At 41.3% G+C, this 19,009-nt stretch overlaps 1 long non-coding RNA gene across 9 annotated transcripts in view; it reads right to left on the bottom strand.

Annotated features, from left to right (window-relative positions):
• Nucleotides 1–19,009, bottom strand: part of LOC309353633 — a 99,949-nt gene that overhangs the window by 30,146 nt on the left and 50,794 nt on the right. Inside the window, exon 4 of one of the 9 annotated variants that reach the window (XR_014161946.1) lies at nucleotides 10,206–10,401. The exons of the other annotated variants lie outside the window; for them this stretch is intronic. This is a non-coding gene — a long non-coding RNA (uncharacterized lncRNA). Of the gene's footprint in view, nucleotides 1–10,205; nucleotides 10,402–19,009 lie in introns of those variants that run through there. 9 annotated transcript variants of the gene reach the window in all.

Here is a 19,009-nt window from a genome sequence, read left to right as displayed (position 1 = left end):
AAAGATTATGCCCAGTATTGCCGCCCTCAGTGCTGGAGCTTGCTCAGTTGGGCTTCTTAAATCAGGTTCCACCATCTGTTTTGAAACTGCTGGTGCAGGGTTTTCAGCGAACAGAGGAAGAGATCAGCGGGAGATGGGCAACAGGAGGCTTATGTCAAGAGTCACTGCTGAAATCTGGCTCCCTAATATGTAAACAGGGTGTTGGTTACTGAGGCTGCCCAAGTTTTAACAGTGAACCAGTGCAAAACTCTGTAGAGGAATGCTTTGTGTTGCTACTGGCCTGATATTCACAATGGCACATCAAGTTCAGCCATAGCATGAATTAGTTCTCGGGACAAAGCTAAAACAATGCTGGTATAAAAATTTGAGTACAAAATGTTGCAAAAGAGGCAGATCAATGGCAAGCATATTCATGACATAATGCAATTAACAATAGATTAAACAGAAAAACAACAGAACCCAAATTGTATTGCCCTTATTTAAATGTTAAACACAAACTACTAGTATGAATTCATTCTTCATCTGGGCACATTTTGCTCTATTGACAGCTAGACCATATCATGTGGCCTCAAAATAGCTTCGGCTGACTATATTTATCTTTACTGCAACTGCACAAGGCAATTAAAATTGTCTTCTAATGGGATTTTTCCCTTGGATTTGGCCCAATTTCTTTTCAGCATTCGATGAAGGTGCCTCTTTCTCTTTTTCTTTCCCTCTCTCTCTCTCTCCCCCCCCTCCCGCCATACCATCAATTGTATGTTTTGTGGGACAACCGTAATAGCTTCATTTATAACAGGAATGCTTGAAAACAAAACAAAATGATCCAACAATTTTTAGTGGCAGAATTGTATTATCTAAATAGACCAAAACATTTTGCCTAAGGGTACATACTAATTTTTTTGAGCATGCAGTTCAAGAATCTGAAAGGAGAGTAAAAAAACTGGGGAATATAAGGTGGATGCACAGTGTGGAGTAGGTTCTGCACAGTTGAAATACCTATCTGCGCAAGAGAAGCAAATAATAGTCCATTACCTGTTCGTCCCTCAGTTCATTCTCCAGCAGTGAAATAATCCTGTCATCTTTGAGAGTACAACTATATCACTATCACAACATACTGCTTCTCAAAACTGCCTGGGGAAAAAGCTTGAAGAGACCAGCTGCCTAAAGAAAAAAGTCTCACACCCAAAATTTCCACAGGCTGGGTTGGAAACAGAAAATGTATTGTCATAGATAATCTAGGGGAAGGTTGGCGGTTCGAATCCCCACGACGGGGTGAGCTCCCGTTGCTCGGTCCTTGCTCCTGCCAACCTAGCAGTTCGAAAACACGTCAAAGTACAAGTAGATAAATAGGTACCGCTCCGGTGGGAAGGTAAACGGCATTTCTGTGCGCTGCTCTGGTTCGCCAGAAGCGGCTTAGTCATGCTGGCCACATGACCCGGAAGCTGTACACCGGCTCCCTCGGCCAATAAAGCGAGATGAGCGCCGCAACCGCACAGTCGGCCGCGACTGGACCTAATGGTCAGGGGTCCCTTTACCTTTACTAATCTAAATGTAAAGCTTCGCTGGCAGAATCCGAGACCTGGGAGAAGAAAGGATGGAAGAGGACTGGAAGAAATTTAAGACTTATTTACAAAAATATTGTGATTTAATGGAATGTTAAAAAAGATGCTTGGTTATAAATAATTGGCCATCACTAAAATAGATCAGGAAATGATGATAAGAGAGATTAAGAGAAACAAAGTTGAAGGAGAATTATTTTATTGTATTTTATTGTTACACAAGCTGGAAATAAGATGATAATTTGCTTGACAAAAATTTATTAATGATGTAAATGGGAGCGGGAGGCGTGAGGAAGTTTAAAGATGACATGAAACTTTGTTAAAGCAAAACAATATTGTTTATTATTAATGTACTTTTTTTCTTTAAAAATCTTAATAAATATTTATAAAAAAAAAAATATGTAAAGCTTCGGAAATTTTTCGGCACCTTCTGCAGAACCTAACATACATGAAGCCATTTCAGGAATGCAAATCCTCCACTGCTTGCTCATTTTAAACTCAATAGTGGAATCCTTCCTAGAAGACATTATTGAGCCAATACGAAGAATGGGGGTAAGAATAGCAGCATAAATGGCTTATGGATCGCAGCTGCTGTCTTATCAGTAAAGTTTTAGACTATAATGTCATAGGCCTGGGAACTTCAGACATCCTGTAAAAGAAAAACGATCCTGATGTAGTTTTATCTCTCATTTATATTTGGTCAGATGATACTAAAATAATCTGACTCTTTTTCTGAGTGACAAGGTGGAATCTGCAGCCTGTTTGAGTCGCTGCTGTTTTAAAAGAATTCAGATATTCTGAATTTTGGGGTTTTTTTAAAAAAAAGTCAGTTAGTAATAATTCATACCATTTTGTTTCAAACAGCCTTGTCCCATTTGAACCACATCTTCTGTGCCTCATGGATGCCAGCATAAGACATACACTTCATACTACAGTGCCTTCTATCAGATTTCTGGCTATAAACGCATTTCAGTCCATGGGCTGGTTCAGATATTAAGCCTGGCACCAAACCCATTCTCTCTCTGCCGTTTTCTATACCTATAACTCCTTCTATGAATGTTTATATGGTAGCACCTCTCCTCTCCCCTTTCAAAGGCTTTTGGCTTTACTCTCCATCCATGACCTGACTGCAGTCACACAAATGTCATTGTGATTTTCTCATTATCATCCATTGCTGTCACCGTCTTCCACGGTTCCTTCTACTGTTGTGTTCCCCATTTCCAATTTTAGCTCCTTTGGAGCAGAGACCTCTTTTTGTGTCCTTTGATGGCCAGTTGTTGAACTGTACATACACGCTCAGCTTATATGCGACATCATTTGCACAATAACAGCCATGTTTGCTGCTAAGGCTTACGCAGAAGTTTGAAGCCACAAAATTTATACCCCAGTGTGCCGCTATCGGAAACTAGGGTGCCAGTCAACAGTTCATCAAATATCAAGCAAGCCAAGCCACACATTTGACCTGGGAAGAAATTCCTTCCCATCTCGATTTATTATGATCATGTTTTCAGATGTTGCACATGACCAAAAGCCACCCACTTTTTTGATCCAAAGGAATCTCCTTCATAAGCACACTGTTTCTGCAGTAGTCCATAAAAGAATGGAGGTATGGAAGAGGGAAGGAAAAGTCTTTCCATATACAAGTTGTAAGGTATTTTGTTTCAGTGGAGGGGTCAACATGAGAACAGGCCTTTTCTGTAGTGGCTCCCTCTTTGTGGAATCCTGTCCCCAAGGAGGTTGGTCTGCCACCTTAGAATCATAGAGTTGGAAGGGACCACACGGATCATTTAGTCCAACCCCCTGCAATGTTGGAATCCTTCGTCCAACATGGCACTCGAACCCACGACCCTGAGATTAAGAGTCTCATGCTTTACTGACTGAGCCTTTATTATATATTTTTAGGCACCAGGCAAAAATGTTCCTCTTCAGCCAGGCCTTTGGCTGCTTAATATTCTACGCTTTTTAAATGTGTTTTTTTTTGGGGGGGGGAGCTATTGTTTTGTTGTTTTTGTTTTAACGACTTATTTGTGTTTTCATCTGGTGAACTCCCAGAGATCTTTTGATGGTGGGAAGTATATAAATCTAATAAAATAAATAAACTAACTAACTTGAAAGGGATGTGCATATGTTAATTGGAAAAACTTGCAAATACCAGATAGGCTTAGGATTTAAATATATGATATTAAAGAACAAAATGTTTTAAGTTAAAATGGAAAGGAAGAACGATGTTAAGTGACTAAGTTAATTTTATGAGAAAATTGGTTTTGGAAAGCTGTTACAATGATATACAATGAAACTCAGCCAGGGGGATTTGAGGAAGTCATTTAACAATGTTATTAAGATGGATTAAGTACAGTTAAGATCTATGTTTGTTTGTTTAAAATTTTGGAAAATCAGTAAAAAAATTTTTTTTAAAAGAAAGGGATGTGCATATGGAGGTGGCTTCTCCATTCAAGTGAATGAGGGAACCTGCTCATGCGTGAGCAGCATTAAACCCTAGTACCACTGGGGGGAGGCAGTCGCCCCCCCCCCCCGCCCCACCTAAATCATAAACCTCGGATTCCCAGCCTTTTTTAAAAAAACAAGTTACTAGCATTTGTAAAAGCTGAGATTTGAGGCAACATGTACAGACAATAAACACCCTTCTCATTTTTTGGGTGAGAAACTAGCCTGCTCCCCACTTTTATTTTGCTTTCCTTCCCCCTCCATAAAAATTCCTGTGGATGCCTATGCCTTGAGCATATGCAGAATTCTAGATGGGAGACAGTGTTCACAGGTAGGGTATCGAGTAATTAGATTCGCAGTGCAGCCATGTGCCTCAGGGTTAGCTGAAGACATTATGCCTGCTACAACTCCCTGCCCCAGGTGCTTAGTATCCAAGCCTGGCCATCTTATTTGGCACCTGAGGCAGAAAATTGCACAAGTGCCTCTTCCCCTCCCTGGCAGATGAGTACAATCGTAATAAATTAAATATCTAACCATTTTCTGCCTTTCATGAAGCTCAAAACACTGTACCTTATGGTAGGGCTAGGCCTGTGATAAGTGCATAATATTTACGTATACTTTGCATGGGGTTTTTGGTTTGTTTTTTTGTTTAATCTGCTCAAGAAAATTGGCTGGGTTTTTTTAAATTACACTTGAGTTAAAAGATGCTGAAGCTATTCCCCCTGTTGATGGTAATGTGGTTAAAGTATCCTCTGGAAGTTCAACCAAATTCATTCTGAAAATAATTTGTACTCCATTAAGCCATTTATTCCCTCACTAGTTACACTGATACACAAACTCTCAGATTATATGAATATCCTCCATGCCCTGAATGTCTATTCAGCCAGATAGAGAGAAGAAAGGGGTGCTGTTTGCCTGCTTGATATGTTTGGCTAAGCTATACTTTAAAAATAAATTTCAAATCCAGGCTTCAACTGCTGCAAGTTGGAATATTTTTGCTTGGCACTGAGCAGGTCTGTTTTCTATTTTTATTTCCTTTTTTTCCAATTGAGTTACGTTACTAGGCAACGGAAGCATTCTGCTCTATTGGTTAATAGCTATACTGTATTTCACATAATCAGTTGGTATATTTGGGCAAATTGTCTATGGAGTGGGGGGGAAGACAGCACAAATGACTGTCTTTTGGACACCAATTGCTTATAAACTGTGTTACCAGCTGTCTCTACTTAGGGACAGAAAGCACTCGGACGCCATTCAGTTTGCAATTTATAGAGGTTGTCTCTGCTATGAAAGGGGATGACAAATTTCCAAAACAGTATCCTCAGTAAAAGGCAATTTGATCAGTTTAATTTCCTAAAGATACAATTCAGCAAGCACACCAGCCACACTGTGTGCTCACAATGGACAAGGTTTTGTTTTGCTGCAGGAAAAACAACAGCCATATGAAAACAGAGCCACTTTGAATTTATGGCCAAAGTGGTGTGGAATCACTGAATACATACCACATTTCTTTCTTGTTACATGTATACATCACCTTTCTAATAAATAAATAAAAAGCCGAAGGGGGCTAAAAACAATAAAACAGAAAGTAAGCAAATAAAACTGTATAATCAGAAAAGAGCTGATTAAAATGTAAGAACAGCAGGCTGTTAAAATTATAGGGTGTTGTCTTAGTCAAACTCACAGTAGGCCCACTGAACTCAATGGGTTTTTTTAATCACAGAATTGTAGAGTTGGAAGGGACCCCAATGATCATCTGGTCCAACCCTGTGCAATGCAGGAATGTGTCTGAATGACTTGGTTGGCTGCCACCCTTAGATTAAAAGCAAAATGGGAGAGAAGAGCAAAGCAGCTCAGCAGAGCAAACCCCTATTTAAATAGAAAGGTTTTTGTCTGCTGCTGGAAAGGCCACCTAGGAGAGATCTAGATGAGCCTCTTTCTGTGCAGAGCTTTGAAGTCTGGGTGCAGCCACCAAGAAGGCCCTTTCTGGAGTTTCCACAAAATTTGCACAAGATGTTGGCAGGACAAGGCAGAAGGGTCTCTCTGCAGATCCCAGTGCCTGGGCAGGAGACGGCAGTCTTTTAGGTAGCCTTGTCCCAAGCTGTTTAGCCTCCATACCCTCCAACATTTCAGGGACAAAATATAGAAACACGACTGTGACATTTCCGTTCTCATATTTGTCCCTTTGGGCTAGCTAGACTAGAAAAATGTAGTTGTCCTACAAAAGGTTTTTGGCAGTTCCAATACATATTTCAGTAGCTGCAATGTTTAAAATGCCAGGTAGCACATGAAATGGTGCCTTAAGGTTCATACAAGTGCATTTACAGGTTGTGTAGATTAGAAGCAAGGTGGGCCTACAGCTGCCCCAACTCATAGCTGTAACTGTTAGGAGACCTGAAGAAGGGTCTCTATCTACTCTCACATTTTTAACATGGCATTTCCCAAAGGCTAAAGTAAGGGAAACATCCCAGGGGTCAGTCATAATGAGACAGTGTTTCTCAACCTTGGGTCTCCAGCTGTTGTTGGACTACAACTCCCATCATCCCTGACTAGTGGGTCTGCAAGCTAGGGATGATGGAAGCTGCAGTCCAACAACGTCCATCCCCGATTCCTGTGTGTTATATCATTTAGTCTAAGCCACTCTGGGCACTGCTTTGTTTAAATAAAGCTTTAAATAAAGAACTAAATTGGGGTGAAATTGCTTTCCTGGCACAACTGGTTGCAAAGGACCACTGCAGGGCCTTAGATGGAAGGGAAACAGGTATGCAAATGTCCCAGCACATTTGAATAGCAACAGGCAACACTGCTACGAGTGCACTGGAAATTAATACGCAATCAGAATTGCATGATTTAATTATGCTCTATTAGAGAATCGACAACTTTCCATCAATTTATTCAATGATAACTATAATAAGATATGAAAAGAGATAAAAAAAATTGGGAATTTGGAACAGATTAAACCTGTCGCTTTGGGGGAGAATCTCAACAATTAAGATGAATGTGCTCCCAAAAATGTTCTATTTCAGATGATTCCAATGGGGGGGGGGCGCGGCTGAATGTTTTAGGGACTGGCAGAAGGAGCTATCAAAATTTATTTGGCAAGGGAAGAAACCCCTAATCAAATATAAATTATTAATGGATATTAAGGAAAGAAGGGGGTTTGCACTACCAGATCTTAAGCTCTATTATGAGGCCTCATGCCTTTGTTGGTTAAAAGAATGGATGACTCTGCAAAATACTGATATATTGGACATGGAAGGATGGGACAACAGATTTGGGTGGCATGCATATTAGGCTATGAAAAAGTAGAAGTTCATAAGGGCTTTCTAAATAATATAATTTGGAAATCATTATATACAGCATAGGACAGGTATAAAAATTTGCTGGAACAAAAGACACCCTGGTGATTATCACCTCTGGAGGCCATTTCAGTAAAAAGGAAGAACATGGAAACAAAACTGGGTAACTTATAAAAAAATTCTAGAGAAAGATCAAAACCAACTCAAGCTAATTTTGGGGGGGAAGAAATCAAACATTATTTTACGGATTGGTTACAATACCAGCAACTAAACAATGTTTTCAAAGCAGATAGGAAAATTGGGTTTGAGACAGAAATATCTAAGTTGGAAAAAGACTTATTAAAAAACAAAAAGAAAATACTATCTAAAATGTACAGATTGCTGCTGGAGTGGGAGGTTAAGGATGAAGAGGTCAAAGAAGTGATGATCAAATGGTCAAAGGACTTTGGTTATTTCATCCAGATGGACAACTGGGAAAAATTATGGCAAAAGACTTAAAATTCATAGCTTGTTACACATTTTTTTATGAAAATGCTATATAGATGGTACATAACTCCCAGCAAATTGGCCAAAATATATAAAACAAACTCAAATGCGTGCTGGAGGTGTAAGCAAATGGAAGGAACAATGTACCATATGTTGTGAGGTTGTGACAAAATTAAAAAGAAACGGGACATTGTCTATGATGAATTTTTAAAAAAATGTTTAGACAAATATTTGTGAAGAAGCCATAAGCCTTTCTTCTGGGTATTCTGGCAATTGATACCTCAAATTAATAAAAGGAGGGTGTTCCTATATGCTACAATGTAGCAAGAATACTGATGGCTAAAAATTGGAAAGGGGACAGGTCACCCACGATGGAAGAATGGCAAAGAATATTTAAAAAAGACAACTTTCCATTTTACCACAAGCAGAACATACCCTCTGCTCTGATCACTTCTCTCCCCGCATTTCCCAAACACCTTTTTATCCCCCTGTTTCCTCTCCTTCGCACAGATTCATCTTCACAATCAAATTAGCCCATGCATACAAAAAGGAACGTGCTCCCTTGTTTTAGACGTCTGCCATTCCTCAGTGAATTAGAGAGCTTAGATTTTAAACCTTTTTAAGGTTAGGGATACAAATAGCTCTGGAAATTAGCAAAATGTTTTCACTTAAAAGCAATGAATATAAAGCATTAAAAAACCCCCACTATGTTTACAAATAAGATTTTTCTAGATATTCCCAGAAAGGGCTCTAATACTATAAAGTCCTATTCAGTCGGGGAAGATTCTAATATAACCTGCAGACCCACCCAACCCAGCACATGCTGTTGTGACTCACGGACGATTGCTTCTTCCTGTTGCTATGATGTGCAGTGACATCTCAGGTTGGCTCGGGTTCAGCAGGAAGAAGCCATGTCTGGCTGGCTGGCTAGCACTGTGACTGGAACAGGGTGGTGCAACTTTCCCCATCCTGATTTCCCCTATATAATGTTTGGGAAGACTGTGGAGTATAGGTCAGTGCCAGAGGGGGGAAATAATTTGGTACGCTTTTATCAAAGTGACATAATCTATGCAAACTGGTCCAACACAGCAGCTGATTCAAGACAGCATTTTGTTACGAAGTTCAACAGAACCAAGGCAATGTGAATTGTCCACGAGTGAATGTCCATTGGTCTTTTTCAATGTGGCCTCATGTGATAAAACATCAAGTGCGCGAGTTACCTGAAATCTGGCGGACTTAAATCTTTTGCCGGACACTGTAAGGACTAATTCGTTATTCTCTGCGGATGTGATATTTATACTTCCCCACAGGGCTGTTTATCTGGGCTCATGGCAATATTTCAAAATACATGCTACTTTGGTAGATCTTAAATGAATAATTCATTGGCAATTAATCCTCTGAATATTCATCTGTGCTATGAATCAGTTTTGTGAATTATTCCCATGTTTATGAGCCATTCATAGTCCAGATTCTGCAAATATTATTTTCTTCTAATTACATATAGAAAAGAAACAACATATATATATTACAAAAAAATCACTTCCTACATCTGTCTTTTGAAAATATTTGATTCACAGAAAAGTCACAAATGATGATTTGGAATATCAAGTTCTTCTGATTTCTCTGGAGGCTGCTGATTTGATTAATTTTGGGATGTTTAAATGCAAAAACTATTAAAATCAAAACACCATGGGTCATCACAGCACTCTCACCGTAAATCAGTGCAGCTTAACTGATTGAACTGGAACTATTTTTTTAAAAAACAGGATTATTCAATAGAACATATTCAGAAGCATATGTTTTCCAACTACAGAAGAAGAAGAAAAATTCAAACCAGGGAATTGATGGGATTATTTCTATACACAACTAATGTGAAGGAATTTATCAAACCACAGATTCCATTTGCTTAGCTTGGGCTTGGAACTCCAACTCTGGTTAATTGTACCATTGTATTTTTAAGCAGCACCAGGCTATCATTGCAAAATGGGTGGGGCAGTGATTGGTGTGCAACATGTGTTGGTATGCATAGCCCATACCTCTTAGATGTGCAAAAATATGAAGTTTATTATTAATAATAAGCAACTGACTTTTTTCTTTCTCCCTTTATTTGGGCAAGGTAGAGGCTGAAAAGTCTTAAGCAGGTTTTCCGGAACGGTGCCTTCACCTACTTAAGTTACTACCCACATCATCATTTTCTTTTAGTATCATACAGGTCACCTATATGTGTGCAGCACAATCTCCTTTTAACCGTCATTGTTTAGGAAGGATCCAAAGAGTGCCTTGCATGAGCAGAAGGCCCTTTTGCATGCAGGGGGTGGGTGGGTGTCGCAGGTTTCCAATTCCTTCTCCCAAAATGGCACCCCCTACAGCACAGCCCCCATTTACGAAACTGTGTTCTGAGGAGTGCAATAAGAAGAGGGAGCAGAAAAGCCTCCTTGTATGACCAAGACTTCTCTTTTGGAGCAAAGTCATTGCATCTGATTGCTTCTCCAGTGCTACTAAGGTCCCATTTCTGGTGTTGACGTGATGGAATTGCTCGCCCAATACTTATTAAAGAATGTTGGATGAATTGGTAGTGTTGAACTTTCCCATTTCCATGCAACTTTTAAGATCTAAAATTAAAAAGTTAATTACCCTTTGCCCTCTTTTCTTTAACTGAACTTGAACAGAACATTTGCTGCAATGTGGGCTCAGATGTTGCTGCGACAATTTCCCCCTCACCTCAAATTCACCTGCCCACATCTATAGTATCTTCCAACATAAGCCCATATTCCGAAACTGATTATATGGAAGACCAGTTCTATGATGTGATGTGTACCATCCCTTTCCCACTTGGCGTTCTTTAGAATATTGTATTTTAAGCTGGCCTGGGCTGCTATCATATTTCTATTAGCACATCCCAGAGGGGAGAATTTATTCTCTCATGCAGGTATGAACCCTTGACTTGCACTTATAATAACGCCACAAAGGTTGGAAAAGTAATGTTATTCCTCCCCCGCCCCAAACCATATAAATATCCATACACAAATAGACACGCACACACACACCTGACAACTGCTGTAAACTGAATAATTTAAAACCGGGGGGGGGGGGGAATAGCAACACTGGAAGAAGAAGAAAAATCAGAAATTCAGGGAGCTGTACAAGAGGCAGGCTTTGCTATTTTTGCTCATGCTCTTTTTGTCTGACTTAGTGTATTTCTTCTGAATAGCAGTATCAATTAAAAACTCACTTAGCACTGGGATTTAGATGAATTTTTCTTTTACTTTCAGAAGAAGAGGTAGTAAATTAGACTTTAAAAAGCATCAACAAAACCAGCCCAGATCCCAAATATACTGCTTATTTGACAGACTCATATGAAATGTCTGAATTTGACTTCGAAAATATGATAAGTTTTGTTTGATTGGTTGATTTATAGACCACCCTTCATCACAAGATCTCAGGGCATTTCACAAGATAAAAATATAAGGTAAAAACACAAATAGTTAAAAACAGCAAAATAATAACCCACTCTCCCACAAACACATTTCAAAGGCTGCAGAATGTTAATCAGCCGAAGGACAGGTTGAGGAGGAATGTTTTTGCCTGGTGCCTAAAGATATATAATGAAGATATATAACGAAGGTGCCAGATGAACCACCCACAGTGGCCAAGGGGGTGGATTAGGTATGACAAATGTTTGTATGCTTATAACACCATTAACCTTGCCGGGCAAGGTTTCACCAGCCTAAAATGGTTACTTGCACCTCCCATAGTCACACAGTACCCACCTGATGCCCACCACATAGAACAAGTAGGTACATGATTGGAGGACAGAGAAACTAAATAAAATTAACCAGACACGATGACCAAATTTATCTCAGGACATTGGCTGTTGATTGCTGGTGGCGAAAAAAACTGCTTCCCTTCAGATCCCTCTTCAGCAAAACTGTGACTTTGTCGCAGGGAGATTCATTAAGTGCCAAGTGTAAATAAAACCAAATGGTTCAAAATTAGTCTGTGTTTTCGCTCAGAGTTCAGTAACTAGCAAGTTTAAAAACAAAACAACAACAAAAAGCAACTGAAGTTTGCTCCCCAAAGCTTCCTTGAATTTCCCAGTAAAAGTAACGTAGCAAAAAGCTAAGAGCCAATTTTCACAGCCAAAATTTGGATGCTCTTGTCCCACGATTGTGTATCTGCGGGTAACTGGTTGTCTTGGACTGAGAAGATAATCAAATTAGAGCATCTGAAGATGCTTTTGTCCCCGGACACCTGCTGACTAGGTCAGCATTCCCATTTCCCCCTGTACCTGTTGAATGTTGGCGAATCTTCTGCAACCATGCTGGTAAGCAAGTGCAAATGATGATGTATAAGGCAAATCTCTGCTGCAACTCACAAGATGTGGGGCTGCAGCATCAACCCTTTTCACCTTTCATGCACGTGCCATGTGAAATTAGTGACAGTCCGCTCCAGAAACTGAGGTCTAGACTGTGTGGGCTTCTGTTATCCGTAGTTATATTTTTATAACACAAACTTTGCCTGGTGCAAAATTTTGTAAACCCCTTTGAGGGGAGTTTTTTTTTAAAAAAAAATATAAATAAATAAAGTGGTGTATACATTTTAATGAAAATAATAATAAATATATAGCTTTCATGGTGCGCTTTACCCTGGGGTCTCTGAGGTGCATATTTAGGGGACCCAGCCTGTTCTCGTGATTGCAACTTGTTCTAAACCATTTTAACATGGTATCCTAAAATGTTGCGACCTGCCCTGGGACCACAGGATGAAAGGCAGGTAATAAATCAAACTAATAATAATAATAACAGCCACATGGAGGTGGTGGGTGGAGCCAATGCCAGCAATGGGTGGGGCAGCTCATCCTCTCTGGTCACTCGCTTCTCTCACTGTCTGCCTGTCTCTGTCACCTCCTCTTCCCATCTTTGCCCACCTGCATGAAATCAGGCTAAGGGCAACATGTGCCCTCACATACTCGTTATTTTATTTATTTATAAACTCATATGCAATATCAAGGCGGTGCACAACAATATACACAATAAAACGTAAAACAGTATACAATAGAGCTGGGTGATATATCAATATATTGTCCAACAAACGGTTTGAAGTCTGTATCTTGATATTGGTTTCATAATTTTTGACCTGGCAATGTATCATGAATCATGGTGTGGGTGTGCGTGCGCACGCTATGCAAAACTCACGATGTGGGGAAAACCATGAAACTGGTGATATATTGCAATGCTGAAAACCAGATATTGCCCAGGCCTAGTATAGAAACAATATGAAGGTCATCTCAACCTTTCAGATGTTTCTGGACTCCCATCTGTCCCAGTCAACATGGATAAAGCTCAGGGAACATGGGAGCTAAGGTCTAGTACCACCTGAAGGACCACAATGTCTGTGAAGGAAGCCTCCCCTGTAATGTGGGGACTGAGACTAGGTGAGCCAACCCTAAGTTCCTGACTGAGGCAAGGTTTGGACTGTAGATTTTTCTGGTTCAATCAGAGGAGCAGCTCCTCTCAAAAGAGGAGACTGAGAGCAGATATAATATAAACTCCACCCTTCCCTTGAACTTCAGCATTTTCAGAGAAGGGAGTGCCTAGCGCCCAGGTTTGAGACTGGAGCAGATTTGCCAGTATAAAAACATATATATAATATATAAAAGAGCGTTTGCTCTTTCACTGCTGTCCAATGGAAAGAGGAGCAAGCTTGTATTTTCCTGCTCCGGAGGGTAGGACCCAAACCAATGGATTCAAATTAAAAGAAAAGCGATGCCAAATAAACATCAGGAAGAACTTTCTGATGGTAAGAGCTGTTCAACAGTGGAATGGACTCCCATAAGAGGTGGTGGACTCTCCTTCCTTTTGAGTTTTTTAAGCGGAGGTTGGATGGCTACTTGTCAGAGGTGCTTTAGTTGAAATTCCTGCGTTGCAGGAGGTTGGTAACTGTCAGTGTCCCTTCCAGCTGAGTCTGTTAGGCTGTTGTGCTTTTCTACCTGCCATTGCCCTTCTGGGCTTTAAAATGGGTTGGGTGGAGCAAAAAATAAAATAAAAGGAAAAGAAGAAGGAAACAGGGGGAGATGGTTAATTATGCTAATATAAATCCAGCAGATGGCAACCATTTAACAATTCTCCTCCGAGGCAGTTTTTGCATTATTCTTAAGATACGGGTGCTGGAAGTCACACCTGTGCCTAAAGATGGATGAAAGCACACTGTGCCAATGCAGCAACACATCTGAATGTCTCAGAGAGGAAATGTCCTATGCACAACGTGTCGGCTTTCTCCACAAAACACACTTCATTATCATCCCTTGAACTTCGGCATTTTCAGAGAAGGGAGTGCCTAGCGACCAGGTTTGAGACTGGAGCAGATTTGCCAGTACACCTGCATGTACTTAAATCTTGTTGATCCTAAACATTTGCTTTAAGGAGAGTGGGAGTTGGTGGGGAAATCCTTTCAGACAGTTCTGTTACAAAACAATTGCTTCCTTAAAGGGAGGGGGGACAGTCAACTGCCAGAGATTGCTCCCGTCGCTTGAGAAACCAATTCAGCTGGCCAGCCACGGAAAATGTGCTTTATATAAAGGTTAGATTCGAAATGGACAGAGAGGCAACAGCTTTTTGTTCCCTCTGCGATGCTGAGGTTTGGAACGTGGCAAATCTATGTCCTCTTTGTGCACTGAAGAGAACATTATAGAGCCGTTTGTGCAGCCGGAGAGTTAACTGAATGGTGCCTGGTTGAACCACAGCCATTTATCTTGCTAAAATGACACAAACTTCATTAGAGCGAGCTGTCACACAGCTTCCCTCCTGATTAGTGATATGGCTCCACCAAATAGATGGAATTTAGTCAGACTGCAATGACTCTATAGTGTCCAGAGGAGACAGTTATACTTCATCTTCTATTAAACCAGAATAATTACTTCCTGGCTTTCTTTTCCAGCAGCTTCCTTTAATACCAATGGATCTTGGTGTTTGCTTTCAGCTGGCACTTCTGAATTCTATTGTCTGGATAGTGGCATTTCAATCTCTTTGGTTTTCACAACAATACTCCCCCCTTCCCCCCCCCTTCTTGATAACTCTGACCCTTTTTTATTACTCTATTTTCTTGATCGTGTTTAAAGTAGCAATTAACAGCACAAGCATAACCACGTCTACTCAAAAGTAAGCGCTATTGAGGACTGGAGTGATAGTTCTGTGGTATTATGGCAGTGGACAAAGCTGAAGTGTAACTATTGAATAAATGTGTTTTTAATTAAAAATTTTAAAAAGTAAGCCCTATTGAATTCAATAGGTCTTACTCCCAGTTAAGTGGGATGAGTTTGAAAATAACAAAGTGGAATCCTGCTGAGCCATATCCCACCCTTCATTCAGACCTTCCTCAAAGGAGGTCCTGGGCTGCCCAGATGACAAGACTAATGTGGTCCAAAGGAGAGCAGAACAATACATTTGGCACCAGCCTGGCTGCAGGAGCTGCCAGAGGGAGGCAGACAAGACACCATAAAACCACTCTGGATTTGTGTAGGGCTTACTCAGCCTTTTCTTCTCCGGAAGATATTCTGCAAGACAGCAGAGGTTTAGGATCAGAGTTTTCTTTCTCCTAGATGGGCTACCTTCCCTGGTTGACAAGCTGCATCTGCCCCTCACTTCCCTCTACAGCATGTGCAGAAACCACCTCCTTGACCGTTGGACACACTCTTGGTCTAGTCTGCTCAATCTGTAGGAGCCTGTCTTCACATGTAGGGAAGTCCCTAACTCACCAAGGGTTTGAGACCCATCAGCTACCCTAACCTGGTTTAGCCAGCCAATCAAAACCATTTCCCGGGGTGTGACCGCTGTCGCATGCTGACAGCTTCTAGGACCCACAGGTGATAGCTGAGTACACAGTAGGGACCAAAGGGAAAAACTACTCCAGAAGGAGCATGTGTGCCCCGCCAAAGGTACTACCCCTCCCCTAACATCCCTTACACCACTTACTACTACTACTATTACTACTATGAGCAGTATGGGGTTGCTTGTAAGGCAGCTTTCAAACAGCCCCATATTGCTCTTTGACTGCTTATCGAGGGCCTTCTGGTGGTTCCCTCATTGCAAGAAGCAAAGCTACAGGGAACCAGGCAGAGGGCCTTCTCGGTAGTGGCGCCTGCCCTGTGGAACGCCCTCCCATCAGATGTCAAAGAGATAAACAACTACCTGACATTCAGAAGACATCTTAAGGCAGCCCTGTTCAGGGAAGTTTTTAATGTGTGACATCTTAGTGTATTTTTGGTCTTTGTGGAAGCTGCCCAGAGTGGCTGGGGAAACCCAGCCAGATGGGCAGGGTACAAATAATAAATTATTATTATTATTATTACTACTATACTATAAGTTCTTTGTGCTCATTGCATGAGATTCAATCATTTCAGTGTTTAATTTAATTTTATTTTCTCCAGACAGCTTCTAGGGGAAAGGGGGGTAGGGGTGGGTAGAAGAGCAATATTGAAGAATGTAAGCTTTGGGTGTAGAGAAATCGAAAGTATTTTTAATACCAAGCCTGGGTTATCATTTCATGTTGATTCCATCCAGATAATAAAGTCATTTATCATTCCAGTACCTGAGCTGATTCAATATCGGATGGAAAACGCTGATGATTAATTCCATTGATTCCCCTGAAATACTGGAGTCCAGTCATGACTTCTTGCTTGTACGGTTTTCGATTTGGGGAGGGAGCAGTAATAAATAAACCATTGATTACAAAATGGCCCAGACAATGCTTGACAGGCCTGATTTACACCTGTAGCTCCTCTTGCTGCGCCTCGTTAATATGTTGCAACTGCTGTTGACAGAAGAGCATCTCGGCCGTGACACCCATGAGTAATGCTGAAAGTTAGTCACTACAATGCATGCCAATTACACAGGGTATGCTTTCTACGGACGGTAGCTTATGCCAGATAAAAACTATTAACTAAATAAGCTAAGCCATCGGCATACGTTGTCTATCACCTTATGTGAGAAAAACATCCATCGTAAATCTCATGCAGGGCCACACTGTATATGAAGGTAGGGCTGCACACAGTCATTAAACCCTCCATAAATCAACAGCGTTACAGAAATATTATGCTGCGCTACTCCCCCGCCCCCTTGATTCTACCTTTCCGCAATTTGCTAACGCCTTTCCAGTATTCTGTTAGGAAGGAGCGAGGTGGAGCTTGCTGAGTTAGGCAGGAGAAATGTATCACAGCTTCCACACAAAAGATGGATTTGCTCACGTGTAAGAATAAGATAGGCTTCTTGAATTGTCATGGTTTATTGTGAGCAGCCACTGCCCACCTTATGGCATGGCATACATGTGCTCAGTGTAATTCAGGCTCTACTGATGATAACTGCCTAGGTGGCACAGAGTGCACTCATAGGCTCTATCCCTTTGAAAAATAGGTGGCAGGATGCCTCTGAAGACAAGTACAGTGGTACCTCTGGTTACGTACTTAATTCGTTCCAGAGGTCCGTTTTTAACCTGAAACCGCTCTTAACCTGAAGCACCACTTTAGCTAATGGGGCCTCCTGCTGCCACCTTGCTGCCGATGCACAATTTCTGTTTTCATCCTGGGGCAAAGTTCTTAACCCAAGGTACTACTTCCGGGTTAGCAGAGTCTGTAACCTGAAGCGAATGTAACCTGAGGTACCACTGTAGTATCCAGATTCTACCACCACTGTTGTCACAGTTCTTCTGACTTTAAGGAAATGAAATTTCCTGCCTGCGATCTGGGGTGCGAGGTTGCTCTAAACATCATGGCTGCAATGCTATGAAACACCACTCCCTCGTGCCTGAAAGCAGGTCTTTACTAACCTGGGTCAATTGGAGCGCAGTTAAGACACAATTCAGGAAAACAAATCAGGTTTTTCATGACTAATGTAAAAGAAATGTGACATCTGACTCAGAGTTCTAGAAACACAGGTAGCTGTCTCTGTGTCTGTCAAGCTCTATATTGTCTATCCCAGGGAGCCTCTCATCAGCCTGAGGGATGCTCTTTCCCCACGGAGAACCTTTCCAATGGTGGGAATAATAATAATAATAATAGTAATAATAATAATAATAGTAATAATAATAATAATAATAATAATAATAATAATAATAATTTACAACCCGCCCATCTGGCTGGGTTTCCCCAGTCACTCTGGGCGGCTCCCAACAGAATATAAAAATACGATAAAACAAACATTAAAAACTTCCCTAAACAGGGTTGCCTTCAGATGTCTTCTAAAAGTTAGATAGTTGTTTATTTCCTTGACATCTGATGGGAGGGTGTTCCACAGGGTGGGCGCCACCACCAAGAAGGCCCTCTGCCTGGTTTCCTGTAACCTCACCTCTTGCAATCAGGGAACCGCCAGAAGGCCATCGGAGCTGGACTTCAGTGTCCGGGCTGAATGATGGGGGTGGAGACACTCCTTCAGGTCTACTGGGCCGAGGGTGTTTAGGGCTTTAAAGATCAGCACCAACACTCTGAATTGTGCTTGGAAATGCCCTGGGAGCCAATGTAGGTCTTTCAGGACCAGTGTTATATGGGCAGGGCAAAATGCAAAAGGGAATACAGGAACAGGTGTGACTCCTAGCTTTTGTGCAGCAGACTATTTTCCAGGTATGCAGATGTCTTCACTTACACCCCCACACTTATCTCTATCCTCCACACAGACAGGTTAAGGGGCAGTGCAAAGAATCATCCCATCCAGGCGTAAAACACTTGAGGATAGATCAGAGCAGGGCTGTTGAGGGACACAGCCTGGGAATATGGGCGTGGCCTGAGGAAAGCCCTAAGGGCCAGACAGAAAGGGCCGGAGATCCGCATTTATTCTCCTTCCACACCCACCAGGCTTAGGCTCCGCATCCCTGCTTTACAATGGATGGCAGTGGCTTTCCAAGGTTTCAGGTAGGAAGCATTTTCCAATCTTACCTTGAGTTGCCAGGGATGGAACCTGGGGACTTTTTACATGCAAAGCTCAGGCTCTTACTAAGGAGCTACAGCCCAGCAGACAAACAGTTAGTTTCAGTATGTGTTGGAGGGTACAAGTTGGAATATTTGTTGGGCTAGGTACTTTGTAGACTTATTTGCAAGGCCTGACATACTAGGAAACACACACACACACACACACACACACACATCAGTGTTTTCAAATATACAACACTGAATGGCATTCATTTTTACAGCAATTATTATGGGTGTATCACACCAATAGAAGCTCTTGCTAGAGA

The sequence above is a fragment of the Podarcis melisellensis genome (genome assembly GCF_964234715.1).
Source record: "Podarcis melisellensis genome assembly, chromosome: 12".
NCBI classification, from domain to species: domain Eukaryota; kingdom Metazoa; phylum Chordata; class Lepidosauria; order Squamata; family Lacertidae; genus Podarcis; species Podarcis melisellensis.
The sequence above is the reverse complement of the archived record's forward strand: the minus strand, read 5'-3'. Positions and strand labels throughout refer to the sequence as shown.